The sequence below is a fragment of the Copadichromis virginalis genome, linkage group LG13 (assembly GCF_057382275.1).
Source record: "Copadichromis virginalis isolate Kocher_CV1m ecotype Utaka linkage group LG13, C_Virginalis_male_GT1.1, whole genome shotgun sequence".
Taxonomy (NCBI): domain Eukaryota; kingdom Metazoa; phylum Chordata; class Actinopteri; order Cichliformes; family Cichlidae; genus Copadichromis; species Copadichromis virginalis.
Window position 1 is genome coordinate 26,077,948 of NC_140630.1, and position 14,823 is coordinate 26,092,770.

A 14,823-nucleotide genomic window follows, 5' to 3' on the forward strand; every position below is an offset into this window, starting at 1 on the left:
TGTATAGACTAGTAGACTGTCTAAATGCTAGAAATGTGGAAAAGTCCCTCAGACCCCAAAAGTGGAGTGTCCAGCAAACTGTTCGATCTGCCATTATAAAAGAGTGTGTGCCTCATCAAGAGCAGTGTATAAGGTTCAGGAAGAAGACAACATATTCCTTGGCATCTGCACTCTTCTCTGCTCAGCATACCTGTTGTTGAGGTGCTAGGCCTGGTAGCTCAAGTAGTTAGTGTCAGCCTAGAGACGCTGAAGAACAAATATTTGAAGGTGTGCAATGGTCTTGGTCTGAGTTAGCACCTATTTACCGTCAAACTGAAACCCAGTGCTATGCTGTTCTCTTTAAAGACCCCACAATGGATTCCCTTATCACTAACTCTGAAAGCCAAGAAAGACCTAGAGTGAATGGAGAAGACTGGAGTAAGGAGAGTTGATGAACCACTGGATAGCAGTATGATGGTGGTGTCTAAAAAGACAAGTGATCCTTACATATGTGTTGACTTCACTAAGCTCACTGAGTCTTGACTGTAACATGGGTCTTTTGTAAATCCCTCTAGCTAAAGAGTTTGCTAAACCAACAACCTTTATGACATCACTTGGCCCCTATTCTAAAAGAGCATGATGTCAGAGGTTGTTGTAGGTCTGGATGGATTAATGTGTCACATAAATGATGTTGTGATTTTAGAGTGTCCACGGGAAGATTCTTGTATAATATATTGGCACAGGCATGAAGAGGGCATACCTGGTCATTGCTGTAAGTTTAAGAAACACAGTCCTCAGTGGTCTACATAAGGGACATCTATGAGTAGCCAAATTCAGGGCACGTGCAGTGGAGTATATGACAGTCTAGCTTGAGTCAGCAACTGAATGAACTAGTTTTGAAAATAAAACTTGCACTGAGGAGCATGCTAACCACAGAGACCCACTGCTCCCGGCAGATCACCCGGAGAGACCCTGCCAAGACCTGGAGGCAGATCTGTTTACACTGAAAGGGAAAATGTACTTGCTGGGAGTGGTACAGCAGATTGCCTTTCACAACTAACTGGAAATACTGCAAAATCTAAGATACTGTCATAACAGGCTATGTTTGGAAAAATATAGCAATCCACAGAACCTAAAAATCTCCTGCCACATTCTTTCTGCTAGACATGCTATGACATCAAATGCAGAGACCCTGGTTCCATGTACTGAAGGGTCAGAGCTTGACCCTTTGGGGCCTGTAGGTTTTTTGGTGGTTGTTCCATTGAACAGGTGTGTTTGCTGTGCATCCTCTTGGGATCTGGGATAGCTAAGGTTACTCGGGTCGTTGGTTTGGATGCTTTTGTGTTCTGCAACACTTTCCTAAGCAGTTCTAGAGTGCCTTGTCCAGCATTAGGGAGGCTAGGGATTCAAACACTGTGTTAGGTGGAGTGAGCATAAGTAAAATGAATCTCTTGCACTAAGGTTTCCCAGCAGACCATTGGATTGTAGCAGAATGACCAGGAATTAGTCCCCTCACCTGTTACTGTTTTTCCCCTGTGATTGTATGGCTGGTCAATGTATATATGCATGGACACATCAATCTCTCTGAACACCCTCAAGGTCAACACAAGATGCCTACAGATGGTGTAACCCTGGGCACATCACTGTAAAAGAGCAACTCTGCAGCAGAGACATTGAGCTGTTAGCCGTTAGCATGCGTCCGTACTACCTGCCCCGGGAGTTCTCGCATGTTATCGCGATAACAGCGTATGTCCCCCCCTCGGCCAACGCGGATGCAGCCTGTGACTCTCTCCACTCTGTGGTCAGCAGACTGCAAACACAATCACCGAGAGCCCTTCTCATAATATCAGGGGACTTCAATCATGCCTCACTGGACTCCACACTGCCCACCTTCACCCAGTATGTGGCCTGCCCAACCAGAGTCAATAAAACACTGGACTTACTGTATGCCAATGCAGAAGAGGCATACAGTTCATCACCTCTCCCTCCCCTGGGCAGATCTGATCACAACCTGGTGCACCTTGTCCCTGGGTATGAGCCCTTAGTGCGCAGGGAGCCACCAGCCACCCGCACAGTACAGAGATGGTCAGAGGAGAGCGAGGAGGCTCTTAAGGATTGTTTTGAGTCGACTGTGTGGGAGGTGATTTGTGATGACCACGGTGAGGACATCGACAGCCTTACTACATGCATTACTGACTATATAAACTTCTGTGTGGATAACACTGTACCTACCAGGACTGTACGGTGTTTCTCCAACAACAAACCTTGGATTACCCCAGAAATTAAAACCGTCCTCAAGCAGAAGAGGAGGGCCTTCAAATCCAGAGACAAAGAGGAGTTGAAAAGGGTGCAGAGAGAGCTGAGGGGACTGATAAGGAATGGGAAGGAGAGTTACAGGCAGAAGATGGAGAACCAGCTTCAACAAAACAACGTTGGTGAAGTCTGGAGAGGCCTCAGAACCATCTCGGGCCACAAACAGCAGAACTCTCTGCCTGGGAGGGATGTGAGATGGGCAAATGAACTGAATCATTTCTTCAACAGATTTGACTCAGCCATGAGGCAGTCTGCAACATCGGCTGCAGACTCACCCACCCCCACTGCTGCTGTTCCACCTCAGACACTTCACACCTCCTCTATTCACCCTGCTCACTCCCCCCCACCCCCAACAACAGCATCCAATACACACTCAACACAAGGCTCCAGCCTGTCTCTCTCAACCACCCAGGTTAGGAGGGAACTGAGGAGGATTAATGGCAAGAAGGCAGCGGGTCCAGATGGCATCAGCTCGAGGGTCGTCAGGTCCTGCGCAGACCAACTGTGTGGGGTGATGGAGCACCTCTTCAACCTGAGCCTGAGGTTGGGAAGAGTCCCACAGCTCTGGAAAACCTCCTGTGTTGTACCAGTGCCAAAGACTTCACGCCCCAAGGACCTCAACAGCTACAGGCCGGTGGCTCTGACATCCCACCTGATGAAGACCCTGGAGCGGTTGGTCCTGGCTCAGCTTCGGCACCTAATAAGCTCATCACTGGACCCACTTCAGTTTGCCTACCAGCCTGGCATTGGAGCGGATGATGCCGTCATTCACCTCCTACATCGTTCCCTCGCTCACCTGGAGACCGCTGGAAGCACTGTGAGAATCATGTTCTTTGATTTCTCCAGTGCCTTCAACACTATTCTTCCCTCGGTTCTGAAGGACAAGCTGGAGAACTCTGGAGTGGACCATCACCTCACTACCTGGATCCTGGACTACCTCACCGACCGACCACAGTATGTGAGGACTCAGGGCTGTGTGTCGGACAGGGTCGTCTGCAGTACGGGGGCCCCACAGGGAACGGTTCTGGCACGGTTCCTCTTCACCATCTACACTGCAGACTTCTCCCACAATTCCACCCAGTGCTTCCTGCAGAAGTTCTCTGATGACTCTGCAATAGTCGGCCTCATCACTGATGGGGACGACAAGGAGTACAGAGGTCTGACCCAAGACTTTGTGGACTGGTGCCAGCTGAACTACCTCCAGATCAACGCCAGTAAAACCAAGGAACTGGTGGTAGACTTCCGCAGGCACAAGCATTCTCCACTGCAACCACTGAACATCCAAGGTATGGACATTGAGGCTGTGGACAGCTACAGGTACCTTGGTGTTCATCTGAACAATAGACTGGACTGGACTCATAACTCAGACGCCCTCTACAGGAAAGGGCAGAGCAGGCTGTACCTGCTGCGGAGACTCAGGTCGTTTGGAGTGGAGGGCCCACTCCTGAAGAAATTCTATGACTCTGTTGTGGCTTCTGCTATCTTTTATGGCGTGGTCTGCTGGGGCGGCAGCATCTCTGCTGGGGACAGGAAGAGACTGAACAGGGTGATCCGAAGGGCCAGCTCTGTTCTAGGATGCCCTCTGGACCCAGTGGAGGTGGTGAGTGACAGGAGAACGGCGGCTAAGCTGTCATCCCTGATGGACAACATCTCCCACCCCATGCAGCAGACTGTGACAGCACTGAGCAGCTCCTTCAGTGGGAGACTGCGGCACCCACGGTGTGGGACGGAGAGATTTCGCAGGTCTTTCCTCCCCACTGCTGTCAGACTCCATAATAAAGACTTTAACTGATCAAGCACACACATCCATACATATGCAATAATACTAAGTGCAATAATCCTTTCTGTCATCGTTGTATTTTTACTCAGTTGTATATAGTATTTGTATTTGTATTCTATTTTTATCTTATTGTATATTTATTTTATTTTATTCTACTGTATATAGTATTTTATTTTATTTTATTCTATTCTGTACAGTTGTGTACTGTATTTATTCTTATTGTATTCTAATTTTTGCCTCATAACTTTTGCACTGTCCACTTCCTGCTGTGACAAAACAAATTTCCCACGTGTGGGACTAATAAAGGTTATCTTATCTTATCTTATCTTATCTTATCTTATCTAAAACCAAAGTCCTTATTTATTTTTGGCTCTTCTCTATTTTCTTTTCTGTAAGACTCATATTAATAATCTGTTTGTATAGATTTGTTTACCTATGTGGGTTTGTCATAATGTAGTTAATTAGTAATTTAGACAGTAAGTTAGAGTGGTTGTGATCCAGTGAAAAACACCGATAGTGTTTATTTTCATGCTGGAGTCGGAGCAAACAAGCTTCGTCTGCCTCGCGTGTGTTTGTGTGAATGATAACATATTTATTTTGGCTCTGGCAGTGCATGTATTTATAAAATAAGTGATAATATGTCCAAAGTGAGGCACAAGAAGATGTTAAATCCATCAAGCTGTTGTTTCTGGTTCGTAATGTTCAAAGAGAAAATAAAGGGGAGAAAGGATAAATAAGCTCATGATCCTTTTGTAAAATGTAATGAATCATATGTCTTTAAATGAATATTCTGTTCTGGCCATAAATTTTAAAGTGCAGGAATTCAAAAGTGGCCTAGGCTATATTCATCTTATGCTAGAACACTTCAAATTCCACTCAAGTCGGTCTGTACCAGGTAAAATAATAATCTACCTTGTCTATCACCTGACTGTTAAGGTCAAATTATCCTGATCCCCAAGCACAGAAAATCATGCTGAGATGGAACATTAGTTGTGAATAAATTAATTCATAAAGACCTTTGCTAGTGTTTCACTTATTACATTTTTACTTAACATTGATATTTTATAGCTCTATGCAACTGTGCTGTTAATTGTTGCTGGACTTGTTTATACAGCAGTTGCATTGTCATTTTTCTGATACTCTGCATACCTGTCTCAGTCTTTACCAGCAGTTGCTGGAGTTGTGCCCCTGGTATCACAGTATAACCAGGCTAGACTGAACTCACAGTGCTCTCTGTCAGGTGGCTGTAAAATGCAACAGATGGTGGTCAAATTATGTTTTTGTACCAAACAGAAGGATAACTCCTTCATTCTTAATCAGTGTACCCTGGTGGGCCATCTTCAAAATGCAGCCGCAAACACACAGGCACACATACTTACACACTGTGCTAGAAACTACTGAACACACATATAGGTAAATAAGTGTTTGACAAGATTATTTACTGCATTGTTGGTTTGCATTATTCCCCTCTTGGTCAGAACCAAGTAAGTGGTTTCTCCTTATTTCCAAACTTTAAGATAAAATGAGGTAATCACATATTAGAATATGTGAAAATTAGTACATATGTGAAAAAATAAATAATATGATACCTTTATGTTTTTATATCAGCACATGATTAAAAAAATTGTTTGGGTCTTACCACGTTCAAAAATGACTTAAATAGAGCCGAATGATGAACAACATGACATGTTACAATGTCATTATTTATTTAACAAAAACTAAGCCAAAATGCAGAAGCAGTGTGTGAAAAACTAATTACACCCTAGTAGCAGCAATAACTTGGAGTAATCACTTTCTTTTAATACTTTATTAGGCTCACATTGTTGTGGAGGAATTCTTTCTCACTCTTCTTTGCCACGTTGCTTCAGTTTATTAAGTTTTGTGGGCATTCGTTTATGCACACTTTCCTTGAGGTAGAGGTCTGGACTTTGACTGGGCCATTTCAGCACCTTGATTCTGTTTTTCTTTTCTTTCTTTTTTTCCACCCAGTGGCTCTGTTGTAGATTTGCTGCTAAACTTGGGATCATTGACATGTTGCGTGAAGTCATTTCATCCAAGCTTTAACTGTCGGACAGATGGCCTCAGATTTGATACTAGGGTACTGTGGTATACAGAGGCGTATGTGGTTATCTCGGTGACTGGAAGGTTCCCAGGTTGCCTCTCCATTTTTGTTTAATGGTTGTTAAATAAGTAATGACCCAGTTTAATATGTCATGTGTTGTTATTCATCTGAACGTGTATTTAACTAATTTTAAGACCTGGTAAGGACCAACTGAGTTTACACGTGGTCATCATCTCATTGGCCAGGCCTCGTTGGTCAGGCAGGCGGTGTGGACACGCAAAGTTTTGAATGCAATAACTCGAGAACCAGGCAACATAGGATTTTGAAATTGATACCATAGGTGTGTCTTCTAGGAGGCTGTTGGGTACCTGCAGTGTAGTGCAGTTTTGTTATCATGTATATCATAGATATACCTTAAGATAATCATGTTAAGTGATACACCAACATTATGCCCACCTGCCTAATGTAGCGCTGGTCCCCATTTTGCTGCTAAACCTACTCTGACTCATCAAGGCACAGACTCCACGAGACCCCTGAAGTTGTGTTGTGCTGTCTGGCACCAAGATGTTAGCAACAGATCCTGTAAGTCCAAATGGATCGGACATGTTCGTCCAGCCCAGCTATTCTGTTTCCATAAAAAGGAGCACTAATGTTTACGTAGGTGGTAATGTCAAAAAGTCTCAAGGTAATATTTAAATGGATGTCAGGGCCCAAGGTTTCCCAGCAGACCATTGCTCAATGGTCCAGTTCACGCTACCTGAATGGCTTGCCTTCTTCCCATAATGCATCCTGGTGCCAGGTGTTCCCTAGTAACACACACGCACCCAGCCATTCCCTAGATGTAAAAAAAAAAAACATGACTCAGGCGAGGCCACCTTCTTCCATTGCTCTGTTGTCCAGTTCAGATGCTCATGTGCTCACTCTTGGTAAATGGCCTGCATTTGTATAGCGCTTTTCTAGTCCATAGGACCCCAAAGCGCTTTACACTACATTCAGTCATCCACCCATTCACACACTGGCGATAGCAAGCTACATTGTAGCCACAGCTGCCCTGGGGCGCACTGACAGAGGCGAGGCTGCCGGACACAGGCGCCACCGGGCCCTCTGACCACCACCAGTAGGCAAACACGGGGTTAGTATCTTGCCCAAGGATATTTGGCATGCAGCCAGGATGCAGCCTGGGATCGAACCACGGACCTTCTGATTAGTGGCTGACCTGCTCTGCCACCTGAGCTACAGCCTCCCGTGTTGATGCTTTCAACACGGGAACCCCGACTGGTCTGTGGCATGGCAGCCCCACAAACAACAAACTGTGGTACACTGTTTGTTGTGTACTGTCAGAATGGACACTGTATAGTTTTAGCAATCTGAGCTACAGTAGCTTGTCTGTTGGGTTGAACCCCCTGGTTCACCCTTCGCTCCCCATGTACACAAATGAGCCTTGGTTGCCCATGAACCTGTGGCTCATCCATCAGTGTTCTGTCATTGGACTACTTTAGATAGATACTGACTACAGCAGACTGGGAACATCCCACAAGAGCTGCAGTTTTGGAGATGCTCTGACCAAGTTGTGAAGCCATTACTATTTGACTTACTACTTGTGCTTTTGTTTTCCTGCTTTTAAAGGATCAACTTTGAGGACAAAATGTTCATTAGCTCACTAATATATCCCACCCACTAATAGGTGCCATGATGAAGAGATAATCAGTGTCATTCACTTCACCTCTAAGTGGCCATAGTGTGATACCTGATTGGTGTATCAGCCAGCTAATTTACATAATTTTAAGGAACATCATAAATGTCCGAAAAATTCACTGATCCATACAGTCTTTGTATTTGTATCTACCTGAATATGTGCCCGCCTAGGGACTCAACAATAATAATGTTAACCTGGCTTTAAGCATCATTTAAGCTTTTTAGAAAGCTCTTGTCATTATATGACAGCAATGAGGTAATATCATTATACTGAAAAGAAGAAAAGCTTTTTTTTAGACAATCATGATGCCTGGATTAGTATCGGAGTTGAATCTGCTCTTTTATTGGTCAAAAAAAGGCTCATTCAGTTTGAAAACATTTTTGCTATTGCAATAAAGTGAGAAATTACCCTCTGTAATGCTGTAGGACAGTCTGGATCTGCCATGTAGGAACAACAATAACAGGGAGGATCGTCCAGTCAAGATTCATCCCCTACTTTTTTACTACATAGAGACTGATAGTAGTTTCTCTCTTGCTTGTTGTGTTGTTGTGCTTCCTAAGAATGAAAATGTTTTTGTATCTGTGTAGCATATTAATACTGTGCTGAAAGTGGCTTGTATGTAAAGAGGGCGGGTAATTCTTTATACCTATGCTAATTGAATGTATGCATGTTGGTTCCTAGTTGTTTAAAAAAAGAAAAGAAGTGCCAAACAGCCAATCTGAAATGCTTTTTTTGGGTTAATATTCATAGCTCATCTGATCAGAGCTTATGCACAATGTTAGTAAATGCATTACTCAGTGTCCGCTCCTGCATCCCCGTGGACACTTATGCTTAACATACCAGCGCGCACTGATACACAGACACAAACACACACACACATGCGCAAAAGCAGCGGCTCTTTAATATTTATGGTCTGCAGCATTACTTATCATTATAAATATTTATTGTGATTTACTCTTTTGTCTGGGTCTTTTTCTCTCTCTCCCTCTCTCGCTCTGTTCTTCTGTCTGTTCCTTACCCTGGGGAAACCAAGCAGCTGCTCGTATCAGTGAATCACTGTGATTTTTTTTTCCTCTCCTTGGGTTTCAGAAAATCTGCCTTTTTCATTTCTTATTTATCGTATGCCCTCAGTTCTTGTTGTTTTTTCCTCTTTTTCTGTTTTACCATTAGATTGCTAATGGTTTTCAGGTGTTGCTCTGATTCGCTCTGTGATTCTTTGCCCATTTCTGCTTGGATGACGTTCTCTAGTGCTCGTGCTTTCTATCCACCGAGCACTGAAAATATGCACATTATGCATACTGGAGTTTGCCTTCCCCCTTCTCTCCTCGTATAGTTGGTATTAGCGGCTTTCTCCTTCTGTCTTGTAACCTTCCCGTGATGTGTGTTTTACAAGTTCTGTGCAGATGCTCTGCGTTTTAAGGCACAGTGATAAATGCCTCAAGTGGGTGGTTTTAAATTACAGTTGCAGATGAACCCACCGCTACTGTTTAGACAGGCGTTTTTTAGGGTAATAGTCACAACAGCAATTATAATTCATTATTGTAATAAAAGGGGTGAAAACCAGCTCTCTCCTGCTACTGAATGCTCATACAGAGTTTCTGTTAATAATGGGGCCCTCATCATGGGTGTCCTGACATTGTGAAATGGGCTGTGAATGGGAGTCCGGCGCAGAGGGTGAATCGACAGACGCTGAGAGTTATGAAAAGCGAGTGCTTTCCAGGAGTTGGTACACTATAAGCTCCCGTTCCAGTTTGATTTCTATGTTGGCTCATTTTTATCTGGACAATATTGAAATATTTGTTAAGAACTGGAAGCTTTTGGTCACAGGAGGTGTTAAAATTACAAGTGATGTTTAGTCAGAGCATTAGCTGGTCTATAAAATGTGAAAATAATGTATCTTTAATACAAGACTCAAGAAGAAGGTTTCAAATTAACATATTTTTAGCTTAAATTCTATGATGCTCACTTTACATTTATATAAATCACTACTGAAAATCTAAAAGTACTTTTGGTTTGTTTGTTTGTTCGCATTTTTCTGCTGTTGCCATTGTCATTGTGTAATTTGTTGACCTCAGTTCTACTACTTTTATTTATAGACACATTTTTGTCTTTCCCTTTGCATACATCACCTTTGTAGAGTTTTCTTTACTCTTTATCGTGTCTCTACATCCTCCCTGTTCTTGTGTTAATGTCATTCCTTCATCACTGAGGCCAGAGGAACACAGGGAGACAGAGGAGGGGAAATCAAGACCTGCTGGTAAAGTGAAGCTGCCAGACGCTGAGAACTGCATTAAGCTCAAACTCTGTCTATAGCTTATGCCCACACTAGAGTCATCTCTCTTTCTCTGTCTTACTCCTCGCTTCTCTTCTCACTTTCACAGACTTCTTTTCCAGAGGTCTACATATGGAAAATGATAAAGTGGCTACATATTCATGCAAAGACAGAATTTATCTTGCAAGCTGCCACAGTGTGCCGTGAAAACATCCCCTCCTCTTTGTTGGAGACATTGTTAGAAAAGCGTTAAACTTTTATCTCTTTCTCGTTCCCGTTGTCTTGCTGTTATCTGGGTGGTCAGGAGATAATAGAAGCAGGCAGTTCAATCCTGTCGGCAGGCGGCGGTTGCTTTGAGCACCCCCACCTGCTTGTTAATGGTTTGAAGAAATAAAGCAGTCGTAAATGTACACTCGCCATCTTCATTGCACTAAAGTGTCTGCCATGAAAAACACACACAGACACACACACACAGCTCCCATCAACCCCAAGCAGGTGCTCTAGGTCACAGCTGGAGAGAGGAGCGGTCAGTCCTAGTGCGATCCGAGGAGGGGAGGTGTATTTCATTTCAGTTTTGCTGTTGGGGTTTGAGTTTTGTGTCTTATCGCACAGCTTCGTGTGTCCGATATGAAAGTGAAGAAGAATGTATAAAATTCACTCATTAGCTCAGTCACAGGAGTGTTGAGTCAGTAGATGTTCAGGATATGTGATCATTAATTGGACACATGTCTGAATAGCCCCGACGTGGTATCTGAGTTTCTGTGCTTTTTCCAGGCTGCTGCTCTGCTGAGTCTTGCTCTGTAGAATTGATCAGAGACACAGACAGGCTCTATACGGTCCCATGTTAGTTTGTGGGCATAGAAACAGAGATCTGAGTGAAAGCCAACACCTGTTTATTTAATTAAATTATTTAAATTACATTTAAATTATTTAATTCACTTTTTCACACGTCTTCGGTTGGAATGTGACTTGTTGACTTGTCCCCTGTCAGTTATGTTGATGTTAATTTACAGAATAATTAAGTCAGCTCGCCAATTTTTTTTAAATCCATGTTCTTTAGAGGATTGTTAAAGGATGGAATTACATTGTTCTGTAACTTAAAACAACTTAAATTAAATAATGTTAATAATGCACCTATATGTATGATGAAACAGCTTTAGTTTGATTTTGTTTCTCCTGTCTGCAGTAGCATTGCATCCATCCATCCATCCATCCAACCATTTACTTCTGCTTATACAATTTCAAGTTCCAGAAAGCAGCATTCAAGTTGAACAAAGCAATTCGGTGTTCCCCAAACTTTGTAGTGTAAGTTCACTTACATTACTCCACCAATGCACAACACAGGAAACACTGGCTTTAATTAAGCTTTTAATGTCAATTAGATCTGATTAATTTAGACCACTACAGCCTGCATTAATCTGTTCATTAAAGAAGTTGCGTAATGTTGATTGTGGAGTTCCTAAACTTTAGCAAGGGCATCTTCACTTATTATGTGGACCACATGGCCATATCAAAAGATATTACCATGTGACATGTGTATACAGTATTTCAAAGCAATTTAATCACTTCTGACTGCTGGTTTGTAAGTTTGTTGCTGATGATTAACAAGCAGAGCTGTTGTGACAGAATTCTTTTAATGAAGTATATTTTGACAGTTAGTGAAGTACGGTTCACCATCGCCATTTTATTTTGAAAAAGGATGCGTCATGCGATCTGACTGTGAAACCGACACTACACGCTTACTGCCTAACAACGTGATAAATGAGCCTGAGGTTACAGACAAGGAAGCCGATGGCCGTTTTACCAAAGACTTGTATACCACCCTTTTTGCATCCAGAGGACTCACTACCTGCTGGTCATTTTAAAAAAAAGTGCAGTTTTAAGACACCTTGTACTGGTTTTACGTCTCAGACCTGAAAATACCTCTGTCTTTTATTTATAACTATATATAACTATGTCCATTTTTCACTTTACTTATGTATAGAAAAATAGACATGGATGTTAAATTATCATGTTTTTTTTATTTTAATTATATATCGTATATAGTGAGATGGCAAAAGAGGTTCTTCTTCGTCTTCTTTGTAAGCGCCATATTCATTGTGTAAAACAAAAGGCACAAATTTACACTAAAAACTGTTTAGCACTATCTATTCACAAAGAACATTGTACATGTAACGTACTGTACGTGTACTGATTTAAGTATTCACAATGATGTAGGAGTGTTTGATTAAATGATTGTTCTCTGGGCCTTAATTCTTACGTAGCATTTATGAATGTTAATCTATGATTTTGCCACAATCAGTAGTGTGGAAACCTAACCAGAGCAGAGGAACCCAAGTTCAGGACGATAACCTTGTGGACCGCCTCCTCCACAGTCACTCTCACAGACTGGACAGCTTTACTTTTACTGTTTATGTGCACATGTGGGTCCGCATTTGCTATCCCTTCTTTGTGGTTGTGTTTAGGTGTGCAACACTGAGACAGAGGAGGTTGTCTGTGTTGGGACTGGGGGTCATCTCTATTTTGACAGCATGCTTTGACAGGCAGTAATTGGTTTCCTTTTCCATGCCTCCAAAGCTCCTGCAGAAAAAGCAATTTTGGTAGCCAATCAATTCAAATTTTAGCTCACTCAAGATAGAGAAGCCCGTGCAGCTTTAACCTCCTCGCTAAGGAAAACGGCCCTGCAAACCCCCACTCCCTCAATCCCAGCCCTAACTTACACACATACGCACACAGACTAGCCTTGTCTCTCAGCCATCCTTGAGGGGAAGCTCTCATTTCCGTTTTCTCTTGAAAGCAATTGAGTGTAATAATAGCTGTTTATACTGTAAATGGTTTGGGTGCATTTTTACCTCAAAACTGAATGAACCTATGAATCTCTGTCCATGTGTATCCTTCTCACATGTTCACAAACATATGCGCACACATACACACACCATCCAATACAAAATACAAAGGTAAATACACAGGTACTCACACACACACAGAACTGTGTTTGCCTACTGGCTCTGCCCCTGTGATGTGAAGAAACACATCATTTAACCAAACTGGTCAACTGAGAACTAATTTCTTCTTTGTAGTTACTGCCTGAGGACCCTAGGGTTTGCAGAGTTTATAGTGGCAATCAGCAGCACTGTGACTCTTTGTGCAGAAACTTCTTAACAATTTAGTTTGGACTCTGATCAGGACGCTGACTCTGATACCTCAGTGCCCTCCTCCTCAGCGCTGTTACAGTCTAGGCCCGGTATTTATCAGTACATCTGCACCATAGTCTGTACACAGTAGTAGAACACAGTAGTGATATACCTAAAGTGTTTTGTGCTATCCTGGTATACAGCATTCACTTACCAGAATGCCTCCTTTACAGTTTATTTTTTTTCTTTTTGAGTTTTTCTCTTTTCAGTTATTTCAGTGGCTCCCTAAAAAGTCGTGTTTCATGAATCCATTAGCATGAAAACTATTTATCCGCGTGAACCATCACTGCACTTTAAATGGTGGTTGTAATTGTCTGCTAGGATTTTAGTCACATTAGTAAGGCACATTGCCCAGCTTTATTTCCATGTCATTTCTTTCCTCATTAAGTCCTACGCTCACTCTCTCCCTGTGCACCCCACCTCAACTTTTCTATCACCTCCAACTCACTGACTAAGAAAGAAGTTTAAGCTGCCATGGCAACGAGGGGCAAGTGCATAATACACTGGTGTCAATGATTCCGATTCCCAGGATGCTAAGTGGCTGCAAAATCCCTCTGCCAACCAGTCTCTGCCGTCCATCTGCTGAGGGCCTTCTGTGGCTAAAGTTGAAAGTCTTTGACATACAGTTGGCAAAGTGACTGGACCATGGCGATTGTTTGGCTGGTGAATGACTGGACGGGAGTGGATGCCGTCTACCTCTCTTCATTTCTCTTTCTCCCTGCCTGTCTCTCGCTCTGCCCCGTCTGTCTGTCTGTCGTAGCGAGAGCAGTTCGGCTGTAGCAGCAGAAGCGACATTGGCTCCCAGGCTGGGCTCGGGCTCCTGTCACTGCCTCGATAGCTGTCACGCTAACACCCCTGCCACTATCATTGGAGCACTTATGGGCCTGTCACTCACCTGGGAGCAAAGGGAGGGAGGGAGGCACCGAGGGCCAAGGGTGTGCTAAGGGAGATACGTGCAGGAGAGGGGAGAACGTGGAAAGGCGCTCGGATGCAGGGAGGAAAGTGAGGAAAAGACAGCAGGCAAAAGGGGAAGATAGTGGAGAAGGGATGGGCTGGAATGCAAAGACGGAGAAGGGGGGGGCAGCCAGCTGAGCGGCATTAAATGATGAAGTCATTCAGACTCAATAGATGAAAACTCAAAGGTTAACATTAGAACCTGACTGGATTTCCAAACACTCCGTTTGTATTTAGCAACCCGCTCTCTACTTGTTCAGCAGGATGTGCTCCATTACACTTGACAACTGAGAAAGGGCCGTTCGGACATTAAAAAGAAACATCGATTTGCCATCCCGGACAATGTACTCGAAGCTCTGTGAAATTACAAGCTTCAGCTAAACAGCATAGGGTAATTTTTAGAAGGAAGTGGAAAACACATTGATAGCTGCAGCTATCCGCGCTCACAAGGACATGTCACAGCTGCGTTCCAGAAAAAAAAAGCACACACTCTGGACACACACGTGTACGCAGAGGTCCACATAATAAGGTCGGTATCGGGGCATCACTGAATCACAGAGACCAGCACTGTGG

The 14,823-nt window shown here is 43.2% G+C and overlaps 1 protein-coding gene across 1 annotated transcript in view; it reads left to right on the forward strand.

The window, feature by feature from the left end:
* The window catches only part of LOC146695792 (cadherin-23-like), a 63,033-nt gene that overhangs the window by 36,360 nt on the left and 11,850 nt on the right, over positions 1–14,823 (forward strand). The gene's annotated exons all lie outside the window — the stretch shown is intronic.